Source organism: Equus caballus, chromosome 17 (assembly GCF_041296265.1).
Source record: "Equus caballus isolate H_3958 breed thoroughbred chromosome 17, TB-T2T, whole genome shotgun sequence".
Lineage (NCBI taxonomy): Eukaryota > Metazoa > Chordata > Mammalia > Perissodactyla > Equidae > Equus > Equus caballus.
This window is the reverse complement of record NC_091700.1, coordinates 29,823,542-29,849,020: the sequence shown is the minus strand read 5'-3', so window position 1 is coordinate 29,849,020 and position 25,479 is coordinate 29,823,542. Positions and strand designations below refer to the sequence as shown.

The 25,479-nt window shown below is 39.5% G+C and overlaps 1 protein-coding gene across 9 annotated transcripts in view; it reads left to right on the top strand.

Moving 5' to 3' along the window:
• STARD13 (StAR related lipid transfer domain containing 13) overlaps positions 1 to 25,479 on the top strand; it is a 487,282-nt gene that overhangs the window by 246,505 nt on the left and 215,298 nt on the right. The window lies entirely within an intron of this gene.

The following is a 25,479-nucleotide window of genomic DNA, read 5'->3' as shown; positions in this document are numbered from 1 at the left end:
CATGGCATCGGATTTTATCCAAAGAATGAGGAAGAAATGGTTAAACAGAGAGGGTTTGAAGGCCAAATGTTGAAAAAGAAAGGAGAAGCCACTTTCTGATTGCACACAGTTGAACTCAGCCAATATAAATATAGCAGATAAATAAATAATGAATTGATGAGTGAATGAATAAATGCAAGCAAGGAAATAATTACAAATTCAGTCTTATTACTCAATATGACTCAAAACACATTTCCTGTAAATTAGGCTTTTAAAATTATCTCCAGTTCCCCTTCAAGTTCACCCTTATCTCTGCGTTTCATCAGGTCAAACCTCCGGTCACGGTGTTTTACTATTCCAGGTGAACACTCTTTTCCTCACAGGTGCCAGTTCCTCTAGCTTCTGCTCTCCAAATTCTCTGAGCACTTTTACTCTTGAGTTCACAGCTCAGGACAGCTATCCCAAATAAGCACTTGGCCTCTTTTTCTTCTCCAAAACTTTCCTAATCTGCTACTCCATGGATGCATTCCTTTTCCTCTTGTATCCCTTTTCCATTTTTATATTCTTTTCTTTCAAAGTAAAACTCCATGATTTCCAGGCATATTGGAGACTTAGGCCCCAGAGAAACTGGGACCATTATCAAGTCAGATATGATTTGGGATGAGGGTTATATATATTTGTTCAAGTCTCTCTTCTCTGCCATCATTTTCGTTCCATGTGTAGGTCACCTGCCCTCTGCTACAGTTCACCATCTTAGGCGTTCTCATGGAGGCCTGGGAACATTTAACTAACTTCCTCTCCCCTCAGCACAGCAGACTCTTTAGGGGTAGAGATGGGTGGAGTAAGGATTAAGGAGAAGGCAGGATGCGGGTGCCATAGGGGATGAAAAGAGTAAAGAATTTCAGGACTACATCCTTGTAGACAACAGTGTAATTGACTAACCATCAAGACAGTTCAAATACTTTGTATTTTAGGGTCTTATTCTGTAATTTCAAATTAGAATATTCTAAAATCCATTCTTACGTTAAATCATACGGTACTTACAGGTTTATTTACTCTTGTGCTACTTACTGATAGATTTTTTAAGTTCTTTGCAGCCTAGTAATATTAAATCATTGGATTCAAAAGCATTTGCTTTCTCAGCCCGTGGACTCAGCATACTCTTAAGGAGCGTTAAAGTATTGATTGGTCAGTGTTTAACAAGCCAGCTGAGTGGTTTTATGTGATTTGATTTAGCATTCTGTCCCTGATCCTTGGCTTAGCTTCCATGACAGTGCTTTAACCGTTGGTTTAGAAAACTAAGAGAAGTATTTCCCTTCAGTTATCACAAAGTGGTAAACAGCAAGGATTAAAGCTGAAGGAAGGGCCACTTAGTTGTAATTATTTGTTGTCAAATTCAAGGTATTTTTACATGAAGGCAATCTCACCAGTCCTTTCATCCGAACGTGATCTGTGATTGGACAGCATTGCATGAGAACACTGTTCTTAAGGCCTCATCACCTTTGCTTTAGAGCTGGGCTCACCAGCCAAGTTGCTCTCCCAGGGCTAATTTATCTTGCAGGTGACACATTCAATAGAACCACACAGTCAAAGTTTGAATTCCAGCCTCTGTGTTGTCTTTGTCCTTTAGGCCAAATTAATCATCTAATGGTGTGCCCTTGAACGAGCTGCCTGCTGTATACTTTTAGCTGTCCAAACTGCATCCCCAGCCCCCATTGGAAGAAATCTTCTGCTAGAAAAACAAACTCACAAAAGACAAAGGTACAGATGAGTGGGACAGGGGGATGACTAGAAAGAGGGTGACCAGTTTTGTGTTTCAAATGAAACACTAACTGCATGCCATTTCCACTAGTCATGGCCAGTTCCTCTTCATGAACGGTATTCTACGGGAACACCATCTCGGAGGAAGCATGCGCTACCCATGTGGCGTTCCTGGTGGGACAACTAAAGGGAACCGTGGGAGAAATATTAAGCATCTCGTGAAGGAATCTGAGTGTATTTTGAAAGTCTGATTTCCTGGATTTTTTAATCATTCTTATAATGGAAGATCCAACTAGATATCATCAACCAGCCCAGCCGAGCCCAGACACATTGAATTCGAAACGCTCAGAGCACTGGCTTTAGTTAAATACTGCAGTGCCACAAAGGCATTGATAAATTGGAAGAAGGTTGGAAAGATCCACAGGACTGATAGAAGGATAGAGGAGAGTGATTTATGGAGCAGATTAAAAGAACAAATCATGTGTATTATGGTTAAGTGATAGTGAACAGAAGGCACGAGGCTAAAAATAATGTGAAGTATATAAATGCCAATGTGAAGAATTATATTACGCATATAGAGAAAGTACTACCTAGAAGTTAGACATCATGGAATAAAATTGAAAGCAGGTAAGTTTAAGTCGTTCGCCAGTTATAATAGTAACATTAGGGAAATAAAGCTATTATATCAATAAACTGTTATCAATGGACTAGCATTTCTCTATAATTTCAATTCTAAAATAGCCTAAATTCTAGAAATGAGGTTTAGGTTGTAGCCAATTTATGGAGAGTGTCAGTATTTTCACTCTCTTCAATTGTAAAGCTTTAGTGTTCTTTACATCCGTATTTACTTAATTGTGTGCTAGATGCTGTAATGCATACTGAACAGAACACAGCCCCCCCCCATGGAGCTCATGGCCTACTGAAATGACCAACAGTAAACAAATTGATGTAGAGGAACTTAAAATTACAGCTGCTGTCAGTGCTAAGCAGGAAAAGACAAAGGATATTCCAAGAGTTGACATCAGCGACCTGCCCAGTCTGGGGAGGATGGTAGGAGAAGTGACATTTCAGCGGAGGCCCAAGTAGGAGTTACCTGTGGGGAGACAGGGAGTGAAAAGAGAAGTTGTGTGAGGGGCCAGGAGATGGCTCTGGAAAAGCCCTGTAACACCAGGGAGCACGGGCACAATTTTTGTAACCGGGTTAGTTTAACTTGAGACATAATTTACTCAGAAGAAATAAAAACTAAAATGCAGGGCAAATGCCCTGGAGTTACCCAAGAGAACCCAGAACTTCAGATAATTCCACTAAGAGCATTCTCTTCCACATGACTTAGTGCCCATAAGGTGTGACATGCTACATTTATGATTCTGCGCTGCAGCCTGGTCTCTGGTCTCTGTGTTTGTACTGGAGGCTGGGAAGACCTGCACGCTTATGGAGTTCGATGTGACCATTGGCATCCTCTGTGGCCATAACATGTCAGTTCTGTCTCTAGGGGAAACTGAAAGGATAAGCCCCAGGGGGGGTCAGCTGTGAAAAATTATTGGATGGCATTTTGATTTGGATGTATCATTATGTAAAGTCATATGGAGAAATAAGTTTCTTACATTCCACAAAGATAATGCTGAAAACGTTTGAGAGAAATTTAAAAGGAGATTCTTAATATCATATAGTGGAGGAATTATAACTTCTAAAATTTTATGAGCGTTCTCTCATGAATACTTTCCTGAAGAAGTGATATGTGATCCATATGTATACAGCCACTCCTGGGTCACACCCTTTCTGAGTATTAGCGTAGGCAGACCATGAGCTGTTTAATAGGTATTCTGTGGAAGGGGGAAAATCAAAAAGTTCAATGATTAAATTTAACCAAAGCTTGGATTAAACAAACTATTTAAGGCTCCCTTACTGCCCGACTGGTTAAAGAGTTTAATATCTTTATATGGATGTAAATTATAAAACTCTAGTAAGGTAATACAGTATTGGGAATTTCCCAAACTTATTTTCCCAGAGAACACATGTTTTTTCCCTTGACATTCCTCAGAGTGTAATATTCCTGTAGACTCATACAGGTGATCTAAAATTAGAAAAAAAGTTATTAGTATTTTTGGTTCTAGAGTTTGTTACCTCTTCATTGCCTTTGTAATTATGTCTACAGTTCTGAGCTGAGCCTATAAGACCAGTCAGTATCTGGACCCAGGCCAACTCCTTCTTCCATCTTTTGTACCCCTGCCCACGTGCATTACCCTGTCGCCACACTGAACTTCTCTCTTACCCTGAACACACCTCCCTTTCCCCAGCCTGTACCTTGCACGTTCCCCTCTGCTTGGAAAGCCCTTGGGCTCCACCCTCACCTCCCTCTGCCCCTGGCCCCACTTTTGCTTGTCAAGGGCCTAGTCGTTCTTCAAGATCTAGTTCAAATATCTTCTCTGGGAACTTTGTTCTTTCTTCTGTTGTAGCACTTACACTATTACATTCTCATTTATCTGTTTATCTGACCCTTTGCTGCCTCCTGCCTCCCTCCCACACACACTCCACTCCCGCTGAATTTCTTGCTTCGAGGCAGGGCAGTGACAGTGCTCAGGTGTGGACACAGTCTTACCTAAAAGAGCATCCAGCACGCAAAGGAAATATCCATGCTGACTGTATGGACTTGAAATCTGTGTGTACATGCATATGTGTGATGAGGATATTCTCCATATTTTTAGTAAAGCAAATAAGCCAAACTACAAAACATCAGTCTGCTGAGGAGCACAACTGGTCTGTCTTGCGTGCATTTATTATTGCAATCATCATAAAGTACTGAAATTATGTGTGTCTGTGAGCCGTATGACAACATTGTCCTTGAGCACAGGGACCTTCGCGTATTCATTTTTCATTCTTAGCACTTAGCATAGATTCTGGCACTTAGTAAATGCCCAGCAAATGGTGCTTAAATTAAATGTAATTGAATCTTGCTCAACTCCTTGCATAACCCCTGCTGACATAACGATTGTCACTGCAAAATGACAAAATGTGTGAACTCGAGGGTCAAAATGCCTGGTTTCCATCCCAGCTCTTCACCAGTCATGTGACCTTGGGCAAGTTACAGAACCATTTTGTCCTTCACCTTGTCATCTGTAAAAAGAGGATGTTAATGTTGGCTACTTTCTAAGGCTGCTGTTAAACCCTAATCTACATTTATATCTATTTCTACATCTATACTATTATTTTAATGATTACATAGCATCTTTCTCATGTCTTCCCAGTGAGAAAACAAAAAATAAAATGTTGTGATATACAAAGAGAAAACCTCTCCCCTTTCTAAATTCTATTAAATGTCAAATCAGAGATGAGTTGCATCAATAAAGAATTGCCTAAGGCAATATGAGAGTATAAACTGTATTGTATAATGATTAAAATCTGCCCAATCAAAATTTGATTGTAAACTTATCTGATTTCCCACCTTTTAGACATTGTTACATAGCTGTTATGAAAAATGCTGCAAATGTCAGAAAAAAAGAACTATGAGGCATATTTTTAATTTGAACTATTTTACAAGGTGGTTTAAAATATACATTATCTTTATTTGATTTTCGCAGGAACTCTATAAAGAAAGCCAGATCTAGCAACAGTCCAGCTGAGTGATGGTGCAAATAAATGACAATTGACATAGCACACACTGAGGGTCAAATGTATGTTTCTAATAATAAACATGGCTTTTCAGAGTGGAATTATTCCTGAGAACCTTAGTTAGGGATAAAGGTATAATGGAGAATGTGCAACTTCAGATGGGCCTTGGAAGGTAAGCTTTAAGCAAGTGTGAAGAAGGAGGAAGGGCATGAGGAACAGCAAAGACGGAGAAGTTGGAATGCATTGGTCTGTTCAGGGCGGTGAGCTCACCGGGTGGCAGCAGTGGAGGCTCAGGCTGGTCCTGGGCACCAGGCCTGGCAGTCTGAGCTGGAGTGCAGAGGGCTTGGAACGCCATGCTAACCCATGCATGCTTGCTTCCCCAACTTCAAGTTTAACTGTCACTTCACTTCCCTTCGGACACCACTGACTAACATGCTCCAAGAATTACAAGTATGAGAGCCAAGGAAGGTCCGGAGACCCTCCAGGGACCTACAGCCGGACACTGGCTTCCCCCATTAAGATAAAGCTATACTCCATGGCTTCACTCAACAAATAATAACCAAGACTGGCTTTGTTCCAGAGCTGTAAAAGTAGTCATTCAGCCACTAAAACGTTACCAAACATTCCTACGAGAATTGTATTGGCTCCTGCAAATGGTTTTAATAATAAGACTTTGTTCATTTGGTTTTTAGATACGTTACTACTGATTTACCCATTTAATCAATTCCTATTTCCTTTGCTGGGTGAAAAACTGCTCCCAGCTCCAGACCCTGGGTTCAGGACAAGGAAAAAAACAAAAAGAACTATATCCCAACCATGGAAGGGAATCGCACACCCTCCTGCTATGAGTGTAGCATTTCCAACTTTGGTGTGGATTACTCAAGGATATTGCACAGTCTTCCCTAAAAAAGTATGACAAATAGGATGTATTCACACCCTCTGCAAGTGGTGTCTGTGGCCTTGAGTGTGTGTGTGTGTGTGTGTGTTTGGGGGAGGGAGTGGAACATACTGGGTAGAGGTGGGAATCATTTAAACATTCTGTTAAGATTTCATTTAGTCCCATGAGGCTGAGGTAACCTTGTTCTGTCATCATGCAAAACTACTGGATAGGCATAATGACAGTCTGAGTACTGACAATTCCGGATAGATAAATTCATTTTTACCTTTCATAGAAAGCCCAGGATTTTTCACTCCGTATCCTTAAGTTCACATGTATACCTCTTACTTCTTTCTTCCCGAATGTTCCCTCATATGAGAAGGAAGACATAAAGTAAAATTAAATGTTTTTACTAGAGCATGGCTCTTGTTTGCTACGGTAGATTTTTAGATTTAGACACAGATGCCATTTATAACGTATTCTCCGAGTAACCTTGTGAGAAAAATTATACACTAGTTACTGATCAAGAATGAGATGCTTAGAGCTTTTCTTTATTTTGTTCCAAACTTTCCGGAACAACTACAAAAAGATTGTCTTTATTAACAATAAAAAATGACAATGAGAAATACATAAATTATGACAGCAAATTATCATCTAAGAATAAGTTGGACACGTTAGTGTCCCCTTTTATCATACGCAGAATACCATGCAGCATCTTACTGACCAATCCGCCAGGGCATAGTGCATTGTTTGCCAAAGCTGACCCACCCATTCCCCAGAGCGGCCGCCTGTCCCACGTCCATCGCCTTGACCTCTCAGCATCATTTAATATGGTTACCTGGAGGGCCCTAGAGCGCCGCACCTCCCTGGCTTCTATCACAGAGCGGTACCTTGCTACTTCTTTTACCTCTCTGCCTGCTTCTCCACAAGCTCGTCAACTCCTCCATCTGTCTCCTAAGTGTAGGCACTGCCCATGGTCCCTTCCTTCTCTTTAGATCTTCTTTCAGGAAGGCATCTCGCCCACTTGAAGCTCCATCCCTCCATAAAGGTGCATGTCAATATCAAAACCTGCAGCCACCTCCCTTTCAATTCTAACCCCTCACTCTTGATTCTGTGCTTGACATTGCCTGTGGCCATAGGTCTTGCTGGCACCTTCAACTTGCTCCCTTTCTATCTCCTCCTCCAATCCCCCTTCTGGAATGTATGTCTCCACTAAATCATAAACTCCTTGAGAACAAGGCTTTTGGTTGTCATTTTTACTTAAATTTAGATATCCTCAGCACTGAGAACAGTACCTGGTGCACAGCTGACGTGCGGTGAACATTGAAAGAATGAATGAATGAATATCACCCTATCTCTACCCACTACAAACCAGCCTAACTCTCCTTTACATCCTGTTAGTCACCTATGCTTAAAGCTTGGGTGATTGTATTATTTATTACCCAAACTGGTACACTTTTAGTGTGGAAGTGGGCACTATTAATAATTATGTTGGGATCATAAGCGTACATTTGGAATGTCTGGGAAAAACCTGATTGTATGCTTACTCTATTTTTTTTTTGTTTTTGTTTTTTTTGCTGAGGAAGAGTCACCCCAAGCTAACATCTGCACCAATCTCCCTCTATTTTGTATGTCAGTCACCGCCACAGCATGGCTGATGAGTGGTGTAGGTCCGTGCCCAGGATCTGAACCTGTGAACCGAGGCTGCCAAAGTGGAGCACAAAAACTTAACCACTATGCCCAAGGGCAGGCCCCTCATTGGCATTTTTTTTACCTTTCCTCCTCCTATGTCCCCCTGCATGTCAGCTGCCAAGGTGTAGCCTTCTGCCTTTGTGCTATCCCCTGGCTTACTCTCCCCTTTGCACCCTCTCTCTCATTTGCCTGTTTCAGGCTTCACCACATCCAGCCTGGTTACTATTAAAAGCCACTTGACTAGTCTCGTTGACCCTTAACCAGGCTCCCCAGTGTCTGTTTTGCCCATTCTATTCCCACTATACATGGCTGCCAGATTAATCTTCCTAAGGAGCAGCTCCAAAAATATGATTTTCCTACCCAGAAGATCCAGTGGTTCTCTGTTAATTCTGAAGTAAGGACAGACTTCTAGATTTCAAAGTCCTCACCCTGAGACTAATCTACATTTGTGGGCATATACACTCGAGACCTGAGCCACTCAAAGCAGCGCCAGCATCACCTGGGGGCTTATTAGAAATGAAGAATTTTAGACCCTACCATTAGATCTGTAGAATCAGAATCTACATTTTAGCAAGATTACCAAGTGATCTGTACACATATTAAAGTTTGAGAAGCACTGCTCCACACTTTAACCTAACAGAGAGAAATCACAGTTCTAAAGTCACACCCCAAGATTTTTGCTCCCATGCTATGTTTATGTAGGATACCCGCGCCCACCTTCTCTACTCATTAAAATTGTATTAATCTTCCAAAGGCAAACCCCAAGCACTATTTACTCCCTAAAACCTTTCCTGAAACAACTACTATGATTGCATTCTCTGAACATCATAGTATTTAATTTCTACTATCTCATTACTATTTCACTTACCTTGTATTATAGTTATTCAGGTACTAATTTTATATACACACTCATTTCCCCACTATATTGAAAGCCCAATATGGGCAGGAATGTTTTCTTTTTTTTTTATTATTGTGGTAAAATATTTATAACATAAAATTTATAATTTTAATCATTTTTAAGGGTATGATTCTCTGTCATTTAAGTACATTCACATTGTTGTGCAACCACCACCTGTTTCCAGAACGTTTTTGGGGGGAAAGGGGAGAGAGTGGCCCTGAGCCAACATCCATTGCCAATCTTTCTTTTTTCGCTTGAGGAAGATTGTCGCTGAGCTAACATCTGTGTCCATCTTCCTCTATTTTGTGTGGGATGCTGCCACAGTGTGGCTTGACAAGCGGTGCTAAGTCCACACCCAGCATCGGAAACTGTGAACCCTGGGCTGCCCAAATGGATCATGGGAACTCAACCATGACACCACAGGGCTGGCACCTCCAGAAATTTTTTCTTGTCCCGAACTGAAACTCATACCCATTAAACATCAACTTCTCATTTCCCTCTCCCCCCAGCCCTGGCAACCACCATTCTACTTTCTGTCTCTGAATTTGATTTCTCAAGGTAACCTCATATAAGTGGAATCATACAGTATTTGTCCTTTTGTGTTTGGCTTATTTCACTTAGCATAATGTCTTCAAAGTCTATCTGTGTTGTAGCGTGTGCCAGAATTTTCTTCCTTTTTTAAGGTTGGGTAATATTCCATTGTATGAATATACCACATTGTGTTTATCCATTTATCTGTTGATGGACACTTGAGTTGTTTCTAACTTTTAGCCTATTGTGAATAATGCTGCCATGGATATTAGTGTACAAATATCTGTTCAAGTCCCTGCTTTCAATTCTTTGGAGTGTACACCCAGAAGTGAAATTGCTGGATCATATGGCAATTCTATTCTTAATTTTTTGAGGACTCACCATACTGTTTTCCGTAGCAGCTGCACCATTTTATATTCCCACCAGCAGTCCACAAGAATTGTGATTTCTCCACACCCATGTCAACACTACTCATTTTCTGTTTTGTTTTTGTGTTTGTTTTTTGATAATAGCCATCCTAATGAGACGGAATCTCATTGTGGTGGCATTGAGCATTTTCATGTGCTTATTGGCCATTTGTATGTCTTCTTTGGAGGAATGTCTATTCAACTTTTTTGTCCATTTTTTAATCAGGTTGTTTGTTTTTTTGTTTGGGGTTCTTTATGTATTCTGGATATTAACCCCTTATCAGGTATATGATTTGCAACTTTTTTCCCATTCTGTAAGCTGTCTTTTCACTCTGTTGATGGTGTCCTTTGATACAGGAACTGTTTTTATATCTTTACTACAATGCTTTTAAATGGTGTCTGATCAATATTTATATTTTTAATTTAATTGAGTTCTTAGATTATGTTTAATTAATGACTATCACTGTACTTAAATTTATGATAGAATCTAACTAAATATAAATTAACTTTGCTTTAAAATTATTTGGGACAAATCCTATAAGATTGAGGAACTTCAGATATAATCGTGAATATTTTCAGGTTTGAGCTCTAGTAAACGATATAAAGAGAGCTTCCAAAATGTACTGAAAACTCCCCCTCGTTGTCCTGAGGTTTAGAATTTTGACACTTCCACAGCGAGGCTTTGAAAGTTAATTGCTATTATATGACAAGAAGAGATGAGAAATTATTTGTGGAACAATCAGATAAAAGTTTACATTCCAGTGTTTGGCTAGGGGCTGTTTCATGATCAAAGATAGATGGGAAATAGAAAGTAACTCTGAAAGAATGAATTTTCAGGGAAGTAAGAATGTTTATAAAAATTCAGAATGTACCCTGAGGCACGACTCCTGTTGGTCTTACTCTAATCAGATGCATCGTTGATATGACAGCAGTGAGTGAGAAAAGCTAGTGAATATTTGTAGCGTGGTCAAAAGAAAGAAGTAGTTGGTTCTTTATTATTTCTGAGCTGTGTTGCCTGGCTAATTTATAAGCCAAGAAAGCCACTAATAATAGCTCTAATAACAACTCTGATTCACTTTTACTTTCTCACATTCTGGCGTTTTTGCTCTGTGATTTATTTTTAGTTCAAGAACTTTATACCACAAATGTCTTTAAACCGTAGAGTCACATTGGTTGTGTACAGCTGTGACGTGTGCCCCCTGCAGAAAAGCTTAATAGAAATTCTGATTGTTCTGGTCGGTTCACATTTTAAAAATTACATAAAACTCCTTTGAGCTCAGCATCCCAACAAAGGGTTAGTTGATTTTTTACAATAAAAGGTCAGACAAGAAAAAATCATTTAGAAGGCATAAGAGATTGCCTTCCTGGGGTCATTTTTGTTCTGAATTATGAAACAACTTCAAAAGCCTGAGTCAAGTGCCCAGTATTTCTGGTGCAAAACATTACTACTGAGTAACTACAGTTCAATGACAGCATCTCTATGGGATTAACAGAAATGACAGCTAATAATGGTCCATTCATGCACATATGTAGGTTTCTTTAAAGGATATGTGTGGGTAGTTAACCAGGATCATACTTAGCCTTTCATTATAACTATTTGCTCTATTATTCAACCCCTAACTTTCTGATGAACAATCCATTTGGAACAAAGTTTTTGTGCTTTTTCAGATATATAAAGGTGCCATATTTCCCCAGACTACTTACATTTAATGCTTTAACATTTTTTCCACAGCTCTTGTTGACTGGTTCATTAACCTGTATTTTGAAGTGATTTATCTGATTGTTTACATTAAAAGAGATTAACAGAAATAGAGAGTTAGAACAGGAAATCTGAGGGCCTTCCCGATCCTGGTTGGCTGATTCTTAAGTCTAAGACGTGGCAGGTATTTCTGAAACGAGATCTATTGTTGTAACTCTCTTTGTCTGAGCCTTAGTTGGAATTTGAACAGAAATAAATTTTGTGACTACATTTTCCCAATTTCAGTTCTGGAATAAAAGCAATAGAGTATTATATAAAAGGGTTAAATTGAAAAGAAGGAGTTCATGTCTTGGATATCAAACATGTACCTGAAATCCTCAGAGGGTATCTGTTCTGCTTCTCTCACTGTACAAATGAGAAAACAAATGAGAGCCAGTGAGTGTAAGGGCCTGGCCTAACATGATACAGCTCCCTAATGGCAGCACCAGGATGAGACCCGGGGACCGGGAAGCATCCTGGGGCCATGTCCTCACTATCACATATCGTCTTCCTTCAGTTAATCCTTTTGATAAGCACTATATTAATCAATTTTTGCCTTTTTAATTACAGCAAAGCATGTGTAATAATGAGATCAACAGGTTGTTCTTTTATTAAATACTGAATATTCCTTATCCTAACTTTCAGAATGAAAGAATATCAAAAATAGTGAAATATATTTGACAAGGTAAAAATAGTGTGCAGTCCTTAATGACATCAGTTTGAAATGCATAATGACTGATACTGATACACACAGACTCAAGGAGGTAGTGCTTAACAGATGGTTGAGCAAAGCAGATATGGAAAGACAAAGAAAAGAGCTGACCTTTTCTACAGTGTGCTTTCAGATGCTGGGGAGGGTGAAAATACACAAGACTTAGCTTTACAAAATTTGTCTTTGCTCAGATGGCAGAAGTACTGACATTGAAGAAGGAAAGAACTTAGAGATAATGAAATCTTTTCTCCTATTGAGGAAGAGCCAGAGTAAGAGATCTGTTAGCACATTTTATACCAGTTTATTTGAAGATGACATGAATTAATCCTGAACTTTGAGACAGAGTTTAGATGAAAATCATGATTTTTTAAAAATTATTATCATTATTCTTAAAGAAAACATGTCAAATTACAGAACAGCAACATTCAAAAAGTTTAATTTTGTTCCGCATACGAATGCTGCAAAAAAACCCAGGAAACCTATTAAATTATAAGTAAACACCAAAATAAATCCTAGGACATTAAAATAATGGTACTAGCAGGTTTTCACTATATATTAATTTCTTGTTACCCTTCTGAAATGAATTATAGTGTGAAAACCATTGTTCCCTACTCCCCAAATCCAGCTAAGAATGAGAAAGTTATGGTGAAATTGATATTCAGTTAAAGCAGTATTAGCAGATTTTTGCTGTATATTAATCTCTGGCTGTTCTTCTGAAATTAATTGTGCTTTGCTAACCATTGTTCCCTATTCCTCAAACCCGGCTAAGAATCAGAAAGGTGGAAATTCAGCAAAAGTTGCCCATAACTATCAAAATTAATTTCCTCTTCTAGGAGAGTCAAATGTTGTAAGTATAGCTATTTGTAATTAATTAATATGAAAGGGCTCATAGTGTTGACAGTTATATGTGCCAGTCCCTGTTCTAAATGCTTTAGAAATATGACCTTATTTAATCTTCACAACAGTTCTACGAGGTAGAGAACATTGTTATCCCCATTTTACAGATGAGAAAGTAGAGGCACAGAGAAGCTATAACTTGTTCTAGCAATTGTCAAGCTATACTGGAAAAGATAAAGGCTGTGATCTTGGATCAAGGCCTTGAACAATATGCTTACATACTTTATCCTGTGGGTTATATCCATTTTTAGTAATATGAGCTACCATGATAATTTATCTTTTGATTATAAAATTAGAAGTATCTGGAGTTATTAAAGATTATGAATCTATTGATACTTCTTGAATTACTTAAATATTTACCGAGAGACAACCATGTACAAAACCCAAGGATTCTCTATTTGTTAATGATAAGTGGCTCCCAAAACAAGGGAGATTTTTCTTCCAACTGACTTCAAAATAAACTTTACCTGAAATGTGCGTAATATATGTCTATGTTTACGAACATTAGACACACGTTCTTTAAACAAAGAGAAAGTGAGCTTTCAGATACTTCTTTGTTTACAAGCCTAAAACAAAGGCTAGTTGATTAGAAGACAAATACGTTTCCAGTAAAAAGATCTCAAATTGATTTCAGTTTGCCTTGGAGTACTAGAGCTGTTTCCAGACCATTAACTTTGCTCAGGACAGATAAATAAATCTCCATTAGAAACATTTCTTGACCTACAGGCCAGCTTTTTTGGAGTGAGCATTGTATTTTTTTGGTAACTAACATCAAGTGTACTTAAATGGAATAAAGACAGTGATTTTTCAAGGTATTTGAAGGAAGAAAATCTCAGTAAGAGAAATAGGCATTTTCACTGCGAAAGGCCAAATTTAATTTGGTCGTGAAGATCAAGAAGTAGCTAGAGTTTCATCTGTGTTGACACAAGAAAAAACAACAGAGCACCTGCTAAATGTATCGTCAATGCTTCGAGCTGCTGAGAATCGTAAGTGGGAGAAAGTCTGAATTGATGTCTGGGATGCCTGATGAGGCCAAACAGAAAGAAAGACTTTATCCCACTTCTAGGGTTGCCAGATAAAATACACAACAATACAAATACAAACACTGAATGTGACATACTTCTAGTAAAAATATTATTTGTTGTTTATCTGAAATTAAAACTTAACTGGGCATCCTGCATTTTTATTTGCTCAATCTGACAGGCTTACTCACTTCCCAAGCCTCCAGGGCACCTGTCTCCCAGCGCCTGGTGGCTCGCGTGGTCTTGGTCAGAGACTCCAAGAGGGGATGTGAGTGAGTGTGATGATGGGAAGGGGCGAACTGTGATAGAATCTCTAATCTCTAATTCTCTAGGCAATATTGGGAGGGCCTTCCAGAAAGCCCTCTAGTTGGAGGCTGCAAAGTCTTGCCTATCTAAGCCCCTGGAAGACACACTAAATGTTGGGCTGGCTCCTCTAACATCTCTCCTGGCCTTGGGGTTGGTAGGCCTGCCTTCATGTCCACAGTCCCTCCTTATTTCTGTTCAGGACATAAACTCATTCTCATTCTCAAAGCTTTCCTGGTCCACACTCTTAAGACCCTTCATGGCACAGGGTCTTTTGTACTTATATTGCTCTCTCCAGCACCAAGCACAGAGCCCAGGACATAGTAAAGGTCCCATAAATATTTGCTAAACTTGAGATTTTCAAAGATTTTTGTCGTTGTTGTTGTTTTCCTGCTAATAATAGTAAGCAGGAACTTTGCAGGACATTTGGTCCTGGCCAAAATGTCCATAAGACATTTGGTCCATGGCAAAAGGCCCTTGATATTTGGTTGTATTTGGTCCTGTCCAAGATCTCTATGAGATATTTGGTCTATGCCGAAAGGTCCTTGATATTTGGTCCAAAACCATTTGGCATGGACCAATTATGCTCATGGATGTTTTAGACAGGACCAAATGTCTGCTAATCAGGAGGAAATAGGGATAAAATTATTCCCTCCTAAATCTTCATCATTTCTCTTTATTTTCAGAAGCCCACAGGGAAGACAGAGTTGCACACAACACCATTCCACTATTTATCTAGCCCGGTGTGAGTGAATGAATGCTAATTATGATGTTTGAGACCAAGAGGGCTGGCATAAGATTTATCTACATTTTGTAGAAATGCCATTTCACTGAAAGAACTTTTGGATATTATGAGAGCTAGGCCAGCATGGGGGAGGAGGCTGGTTAGACATTACTTGGCTCAGCACATATTGAGAAGAGTTGGTGGAGGGGTGTCTTGAGGCAGTGGGGACAGGGATTACTCACAGGATTTATTCCCCTAAGATAAGAAGTGTTTGAAGTAGGGGAGATTGGGGACATAAGCAGCACCAAACAGCAGTGAGAGAAGGAGGAAGGGGAAGGAAATCATAAACCCTGTTATCAGAAAGGGGAGGAGAGTTCTTCAAGCTACTGGGCCCTTTGGGCACTTTTCCAAATGGTCATGTATCTGAAAGTGACTGATCTGAATTGATATGTGTTAGTTAGGGATTACTCACTGGGTGAGAGATTGCTAAATTCTTAAATTCACATAAAACAGCAAACCTTGTTAAATGTAGTCCAATTTGAAATAATTAGCTCATTTCAGTAAAATATTTGAAATAGACAGGGGAAAACTACTGTGGTTACAACTGAGTTTTCCCCCAAATCACCTCTAATTGGCTTCCGTTATACAATAAGGTTAAGGCATATTAGATACGTGGCTAGCCGCCATTTTAACTTGGGATATGTTCCCCACCAAGATGAAAGCACAAATAGAACAGGTTGAAATACATTTAACAACACAACACTCAGGATTTAAGCAAATGGAAATCAAATCCTAAAAAATCTTTTTTAATATTGAAGCAAGGTTTTTTTTGTTGTTGTTTTTACTAGTTAATTTTTGTCCTTCCCTTTTTCTTAGGAGCTACTGACCTTTGGGAAATGATAGTTGTAATCTCTTTTCCTCTGTTGCAGTTAACCAGAACACAGCTATCTTAGACTGAATTTAATTGAAGCCAGCTTGCGTATGGCATTGATTCATTGTTTAAGGCAGACAACTGTCTTCAGGTTTCAAAACTCAGCTTCAAGTTGTTACTCATATATACGCTTTATTAGAAATAAATTAAAAGAAGATCTCGATACAGCTGGAAACATTCTTTTTTATGTGTAACATACATTTTGTAAAAGAAAAAGGGTAAAAAATTAAGTCATTTGGACTGTGATACAGCACAGCTCTGACCTGATGACAATTCTGCATTTCGCCTGTTTCTGATAACTTATCTACATAGTGACACAAGGGTGGTGAGTGTTCATCTGCTAATGTTGTCATGAATAATTTAGCCATATACTTATTTTAATGTCTTTTTAAAGCAAACTTGGACTACTAGATACTCATACAGTATTCTTTTACAGGACATGGATAACTCCCGTCATAACCTCTAAAAATCCTTCATAAAAAAATAAACTTTAGCTTGCATCCGAAAGGTTCATTTTCATAATAGTTCATCTTTGAACCCCCAGCAAGAAGCTTCTTTCACTAAATGTTGATATAATATGCGGCTATCAGATGAAATCAGTGTTTAATGCTTATGAAAGGCATAGAGCTGCAAATGTGCTGTTTTATAAGGCATTAATCCAGAGTTGCAATAATACGTACAGTGAAGTTATCTTGACAGGCAAATCAACTCATTGCTAAATAAATCAGCCAGACAATACTATCCTTGTTATTTAACTGCAGGTGTTTAAAAAGCTAAGTGAACTAAAGAAGAAACCTAACAGCCTCATGTGACAGGAACGGCCGGTGGTGAAAGAAGCGAAGCTTGGTGAGTTGGTTAGGCAGGTGCTTAGGAAGTTTAAAGGAGAAAATAGAAATCTAAAATCAAAAGCAGGTGCCTGGTCAGGTTTTTATGGCCTTACCAGAAATAATAAAAGAGCCGAGGTTAGGAACACAAATGTTAAAATAATTATTTCTAAGAAATCTTGTTTTGGAAGAATGAAATACAAGTTTTAGAGATAACCCTACTGTAAGAATTCACGGTGTCCAGATTAATTACAGGGGAATCCCGTCAATCTGAGCACAAACATTCTTGCTATCGGCCTCAGAAATATTTACTACATCCCTCCAATGATTATGGCAGAGTCCTCTACCTGTCTCTCTACAGCTATCTATCTTAGGAAATATTATTTGCAAGCATTTTTAACAATTGTAGTGAAGTGATATATGCATATAAATTATGTGCACATTTGCTTCCTGAGCAAGTTTAAGCTATTCTGTATCGATGATACTGGACATAGGGAGAAAAGCCATATAGCCCTATGGCAGAAGTCTCCAACAAATAGTACTAAGAAAACACTTGATTAAAATAAAACAATCAAGAGGTGAATTTTATGGTATGCCAATAATATCTTAATGAAGATGTTATTTAAAAACATGGAGGTAGCAAAAGTAAAATAAAATAAAGCCAGGGGCCTGGCCCGGTGGCTCAGTGGTTAAGTTTGCACGTTCCACTTCAGTGGCCCGGGGTTCTCCAGTTCCGATCGGGTGTGGACATGGCACTGTTGGAGTCCCTCTCTGTTCCTTCCGGTTTCTTTTAACATCTGTTCTGCTCTTATCCACATCCTATAGTTTTTTCTCCTCTTTCTTTTTCTTGACCATTATTTTATTCTCTTTAAAACCACACACATTTGACCCACAAGAAAGTGGTATTTTTCCCCCAGATGGGGCATTATTAAATGTTTGTTTTACAATATTGTATTGCCATTCAGTGTCGTTTTAGCTTATATGTCAAATTCACAATACACTCTCACATATTAAAGATAGCCCATTTCTATTGTGTGTTTAAGATACTGATGACTCTGCATTTATATTTTAACACAGAAAACCTTAGACTCCAACCCTGGTTTTTGGAGGGAAGCAGTTAATTTATGACAAGATTAGTTTTTTCAAGTGTAAAATGCAGATCTAGGGGATAAAAAAACTAAATGATGTTTTAAATTAATCAGTTTGATTAAATATTCTAAAATAGTTAATAATTCACCCAGAGTTTATTACTACTACTAAATTTCTTGTCATTCTTGATTATTTTATCAATTTTGACTTAGTATCTATGTGATTGTATGCATATTTACCAGTATCTATCTTTAATGAATTGGTGGTAAATATTTCAACATTTGAGTTTTTAACATGTAGGCATACCCAGCTTCGCTATCCCATGCTATAGCCCCAATTTTCAATTCTTATTTATTTGGTAAATATATGTTGAGCATGTACCATGTATTGGGCACTGTATTCTGTACTGGGGACACAGAAATTAAAAGCTCACTTTCTACCCTCCAGGGGATCACAATTGAATAGGGGCATGAAACTATTACTCTATGGAGCTTAGGTGTATCCATATAGAGGAAGAACCAGTGTGTCCAAGGCAGAAGGAAGACATGCAAAGGCACTGAGGCCAAAGAGAGTGTGTGCGTTCAAGGAGCTTCCAGTTTCTCTTTGTCTGTGAAGCATCGTGCAAGTATTTATGTAAGAGTAAAGGCAAGAAAGTGTGCATGGCTTATCTGAGGTGGCTAGATAGGCAAATTCACAGAGACAGAAAGTAAAATAGAGGCTGCCAGGGGCTTTGGCAGGAGGGAAAGGAGAGTTATTGTTTATGGGTACAATGTTTTTACTGGGAATGAAGAAAAGTGATAGATATAGACAGTGATGATATTTATACAACATTGTGAATTATTTAATGCCAATGAATTGTATACTTATGAATAGTTAAAATGATAAATATTATATTATGTATATTTTACCACAATAAAAAGGTTTTTTTTTTTTGTAAAGTGCATGGGCCTTGAGGAGAGTGGTGAAGTTTTGAGATAGCCACTGTGGAGAACAGGAGCAAGACCCAGCTAGAGACACAGTGAAAATTTACTGGCAGCTCTCACTCCATCAGCACCGTGTTACCAGTCTGTGCAGTTCTGGGATTTCACTGACAGTCTGTGGTGGCCTGGATCTAAGGATGGATATAGAGGTTTTGGCAGACAGGTGTGGAATAATTGGAAAGTAAGATAACTGTGGGTGTGTGTAATGAGAAAGTGGTTGAGCGCTGGCTCATGGAGCTTAATCCAAGGCTTAGAAGGGTGTGAAGCCAAGGAAAGGGACTCGTTAAGTCAAGGAGAAGCAAAGCAAAGATCACGAGACAAGATGAAGAACGCTGGAAGGATATGAGATCATTCTAGAAGCGGGGATTCCAGGTTTCGGAAGCACAGCAGTGTAGGCAATGACTTAGCCCAGGGTGTGTCTATGGAGTGGGTGGGTGAACTGCAGTTGGAGACAAAGGTCCCTGCAGTTCTGAGCTGAAGGAACTAAGATCTCCAGAAGATACAGGACAGCATCATGTGGCATTTGGAATTTCCAGTGATGGCATGAGCTTCCTTGATGAATGATGTATTATTTATTCATTCATCACATGCGTTCATTGAGTGCCTACTTTGTACCAGACGCCACTTGGGTACTGGGAATCAGAATCCAGAAAGAAAGACAATTCTCTGCTCTCCTGGAATTTACCATCTAGTGAAGGGGCAAGTCGGGCAGTCATGTGGGCATGTGTCATGGTCAGATTTGGTGAAGTTTGATGATGGAATGGAGAGTAAGAGGGGCTGCTTAGATGGTGGTCAGAAAGATCTTGTGAGAGGTGACAGTTATGCTGGGACCTAAAAGCTAAGAAAATCAAATTCAACAACCTTTCTTTTGGAGATCACCATGTGCCAAGCACAGTTCCAGGCACAAGGAATGCAAAAATAAATAAAACAGAGGCCCCACTCATACAAATAGAAAAAGAGACAGCAATAAAATCATTTAAACCCAAAAAGATCTCCCGGGACTCCACAGGTGCATTTGGATTTGTAATTTTTCCTAATTAACATCAGGAGTTTTTATTTTAAATGATACCTGCAAAATATTTGATTAAAAAATAAATTATAGCAGAAATACATTATTAGTAATGAATGGCCAATGGGGCACAAGTGAAGTGATATAGAAATTGCAGTATTTTCTCATATAGAAAGAAAAATGTTCAACTGAAGGAGGAGACAGAAGAAAAATACATGTCAAATGATAAAAGTGATTTCCACTGCCTCAGAAACTCTTCAACAGACTAATTCTGTTTCACCATGTTATCATAAGGCCCTAACGGGAAAACACTTAAAATTTTGAAAAATCAACTACTTTTGAACTATTTCTGTTAAAGAGATACACCTTGAGGTTTGCACTTTTTAAAATGTCATAAATTGAAATACACTTTATAATATTGTTTACACTCTTAGAGTTTTGTTACTGATAACAAGGAAATGTCACTGAAGTGTTGACGGGATTCAGTCTTTGTCCTCATAAATTATTTTAGATAATCAGACTTTTTCCAGCAGCTTAATGATAGATTTGAATATAAGTTAACTCTAGGTGACTTTAAAAAATGAAATAGGTCTAATCTCACTACTGACAGAGCTGACTTTTAAAATGATCATAATGTATTGTCTGATAACCTGCAAAGTTCTAGACTGTCAGCCCACAGGGACAAGGCCTCTCTGCTGCCTACATGGATCACACTGCAGCCTCCGGAAATGGCAAGGGAGCTCTGGGGGAGTCAAGTGAAGTGGAGTTACAGATGGAGATGAGCATTCGAGTCTTCCTTATTAGCTGACCATCTTGATCAAGTTGTGTAACTTTTCTGAGCCTGTTTCTTTGTCTGTTTTTTTTTTTTTAAGAGCTAATGCCTGCTTCACGTGTTTGTTATATTAAATAATGCATACAAAATGCTTTATCCTGGATTGTGCTAAACTGGAGCAAAGGCTTATTAATGCAAAAATTCCTAAAGAAAATGCCATATCTACTCAGATTAAGTAACAAGTTGGGAGTTCCTGCTGAGAGATCTCCGAAAGGTTTTCCTCTAGAATGTGGAAGGCATGCTGTGTTTACAGACGCCAAAGGTTTGCTCAGTACTTATCTGTGAAATAAATATAATTGGGGTGGGGGTACCTCATGGAAAGGGACCGGGGTCTCAGCCTCTCCCAACTGTCCACACCAAGAAACACACTTAACTGGCCTTAAATCATGTCAGCAGTTGGAACACAGTTAGGGCCACCAGAAGAAACCTGTGTCCCTCGAGGATAGAGACCCTTGTTGAATAAATCCGTTTTTAAACACAAGTAGGAAATGTACCAGTTCCAAATGCAGATTCTCCCCGATCTTTCATCTTATCTACAGCACCTTTCATTTGGATAGCTCTTTGAATGTGTAAAATTCCCTCAGATCTGCTGCTTATCATGCTCAGAGCTGAGACTTGAATTCTATTCTTATACCTACCAAATTCATTGCTATTTTCGACTGCTCTTTGGTGTCTTCTTGTTACTTAGCATGATGCTATCCAGAATTTACTTGGACTGGAATCTCTTGGGAATTGCGGAATTGGTTTAGGCCAAATAATATTAATAATGATAGCTAACATTTAGTGAATGCTCTTTATATGCCAGGCACCATTCTAAGTATATTACATGTACTATTGCATTTGATCCTTGCCAAAAACCCTATGATGGAAGCACGATTATTATCCCCATTGTATAGATGCTGAGGCTGAGCAACAGAAAAGAAGGGTAACTTGTCAAGATCACACAGCCTATAGGTGTGGAGCCAGGGTGTGACCCCAGTTGTCTGCCACCTTCACCTGCTTCAACCACTTCATCCTACCATCTAAGGGAGCTGGGGAGCTGCCTTTCATTGCTCTTCAGACAATGTGTTCACTGACCTTACAGAGCTCAGTAGCACCAGAAGAGTGCTTCACAGTGTATGTTTGAACATCCCCCCAACACACGAGGCCTTAAACTACTCCCTACATACAGGCAGTCATAACAAAACAGATGAATCTTAACTGGTCAGTCTGCCCACATCAATGTAACCAAGCAACGTTGCGTGATGGGTTAAATTTACTCAACCTTTATGAATCAGACAGGCTGAAGGATGCCACAGGATCTCCACATGTGGATGTCAAGATGATTCTAATCGATAGAAACCCCTTCAATCCAGTAGCCTATGCGTGCGATCAGAGATTTGTGACACACTGACCCAGAGTCTCCCATGTGGTAATAAGAGTCCTCAAAAGCTAACATTAAAAATATAGAAAGGAATTACCATATTTATAAAGTCAGTGAGATATTGTATGACACTAAGCCTGAAGATTCCAGGCATTTACCAGTCTACATCAGGAAAATACTAAATGTAGCCAAAGATACACTAAATTTTGCTTGCAATGAAGCATGGAGCCCGACAATATTTTAATTAATAGAATAAAACCCAAAAAGCAATCCAAACGGTCAGCATTAGAAGAGTGGCAGATTTAGAGCATGGCATTGGGGCACTGAGACATGCCCAAGGGGACAGGCACAGAGTGCGACTGTGAGCTAAGGACCCAGCATGAAAGCTAGCTTCCCCAGAACTTTCGGCAACCTTTTAATGAAGAAATAAATGATAATAGATTTCACTTCAGAATCTCCAGCAAGACCTTGTAGCCTGAAGGGAGTACTGAGGTGTGGTTGCTACTACAGCCCGTCTCTCTGGAGGAAGGAACATGCCAGGAAAGAGTCCTAGTGAGCTCTTCACCTTCCATCATACAGTGAAGGGAACTTGGTCTTGGCAAGGAAGGCAATTTCCTACAGTAAAGCTGAAAAACAACACGACACAATAGACCCTAACCATAGGCTCCTGGGCAAGGGTTGCTGGCTAGTACAGTTAAAACTGGATTCTTTTCTTAGGCAAAGGCTTCTGACAACAAAATACTCAGCAGGTGGATGGTAGAGTGCACGTCTCCATTCTTATGTGTAAGGGGTGATGGCACAGAGTGAGTGGACATGGGACAGGGAGGAGAAGGGGTAAGAAGTCAATAGAATTGCAGAGTCATCGGCATTCATGTGTAGGTGGGTGACAAGTCCTGCTTGTTGCTTGTGGTTGTGGGCACAATGATGATGGGTCTTAATTACACAGTGTTAAGAGAAGGAGAAAAAGAAAAATCTGTTTCTTTCCGTTTGCCCAAGTTGTTCATTACAGTATTCTTTGTAACTTCAGGAATTTGGAATGAAATGTTCAAAATTATGAAACTTTCAAAATAAATTATGATGTGTCTATCTATCCAACAGAATTTTATATATTCATTAAAAACTATGTTTTAAAAGGTAACAATGAATTTGGAAAATGCTCCCAATCTAATGCTAAGTGAAAAAAAACTTCAAAATTTGGGATAAAAGTTAATCCAATGTTTTTAAATATGCAAAGAAAAAAACTGAAAAGGAAAATTTTCAAATGTTATCAGCTCTTTCTTCCTGGTAATATTACAGGTGATTTTAATGTTTCTATTTATAATTTTCTGTGTTTAAAAAACTGTAATCATCAATATGTATTACTTCTATATTTAAAGTTAATAAACTTTATATAAGAAGAGAGAGTGATAATTAATGATGCCAAAAGCATAATTAAAATTTACATTTAAACTAAGGAGCAAACTCTAGTAATAACCAGCCATCCAAAAACGTAGTGGAATAATCATTCGGTCAGTAACTGATCTTTTGTGTGCTGTTCACTGAAAAAGGCCCGAAGGATTCAGAAATAAAAGTACCAGCCTCAGCTAGAGGAACTCAGGCCTGGTGGGGAGGCTGAGAGGGAAACAGACGGGTACCCACAATGCTCTATGATAAGTGCTCCTTTGGAGATGGCCCAAGGCACTCAGGAACATTGGAGAGGAGGAACAATCCAGCCACTGGAATTTGTGGAAGGCTTCCAGGCAGAGGTGACATTTGCGTTGAGTCTTGAAGGATGAGTGAAGGCAAAAAGTCAGAGGAAGGGCATTCAAGTAGAGGGAATATATAAAGACATGGAGTTAAGGGAGAGCAATAGCTTTCTACTGTGCATCTCATTATGCTGAAATTCAGGGAAGGAAAGAAAACCTGAACCGAATCAGTTACTACAAGGATAGAGAGAGAAAGACCGAAGCAATATTAAGAATTTTGGAGTTTAGAATGTCTTCTAGATCTCTCTTGGACACCAGATGGCTGGTACGATCACTTGGCGAACACAGGAAATAGAGATGGAAGAGCAGGTTTAGAGGGAAAACTTTAGAAATATCCACGAATAAGGTAAAAGATATACGGCACTGGAGCAAAATCACTCATTTATTCTACAAGCTGGTATTGAGCAGGACTGTCGGGGCCTGTTCCAGCTGCCGAGGACGCGCCAGTGAATCAGACAGACGAGGCCTCTGCTCTTGTAATGCTGCTCAAGGTTGACCAAAGAGACGGACCACAGGCAAACAAGAAAATGTCCAGAAGTGACAAGTGCCGTAAAGAAAATTAAACTGGATGTCATGAGAGGGAGTAATGGGGTTATTTAGATTGGGTGTCAGGACAGGCCCCTGGGAGAGTTCAGGAAAGAGTTGGGCTAGAACAGTGCTATGATAATGATAACAGTATTATTGATGGTAGTAGCATTGATGGAATCCTCTGTTTGTGCCAAGGGGATTATCTCATTTAATCCGCCATATAATCCTGAAGGTAGGTAGTGTTGAGGGGCAGAAACATGGCCGGAGTCAAATTCGACTCTGCCTCCAGCCACACTCTTAAACACAAGTACTTTCTGTCTGTACCAATTTGGACCTTGAGAGCTGAGGGTTGAACCATTCCATCGGAAGGAACATGATGGTCCAGGGATGCCGAAGCATGAGGAAAAAGGGGGGTCTGAGAATGGAAAGCCAGGGCATGCCAACATCTGAGGGGGTAGCAGAGGAGCTCTGAGGACAGACACCGTGTGGGGCATGGTGGGGGGAGGAGGAGACCCAGGGGAGCGTGTAGCCTGACAGCCACAAGACAAGGCAGTGTCACAAGGAAGGGAATATCAGCAGTGTCCCATGGTCCACATAACCCCACAAAGGACAACAACAATTAGAAACGTTCTAGATTTAGCAGTCAAACAGTTATTGGTGACCCTGGCAAGACAGGTTTCCGTGGGTAGTGAGGGAGCCCAGATGGCAGTGTTGATGAAGGAAGCCTTCTTTCCAAGAGATACAGGGTACAGGCTGTGGCCTAGGTTATGGTGGTGGTGGTTCTGCGTTTTTTCTAGTTTGGAGAAGGCTGAGACTTGAGGATTGAGCCTACAGAAAGAGAGAGCAGTTGAGGATATGGGAGATACAGGAAAAAACTGACGTAGCAAAGCCCCTGTAGGGACAAGGAGGGATGGTAAGCAGAGCACAGGTCAAGGATGAGGTCTTGGGAAGGGAGACACTTCTTCCACTGGGATGGGAGGGGAGGGAGTAAGTAAGAAGACAGGAGGTGTGGGGAGTTGCCTGATTTC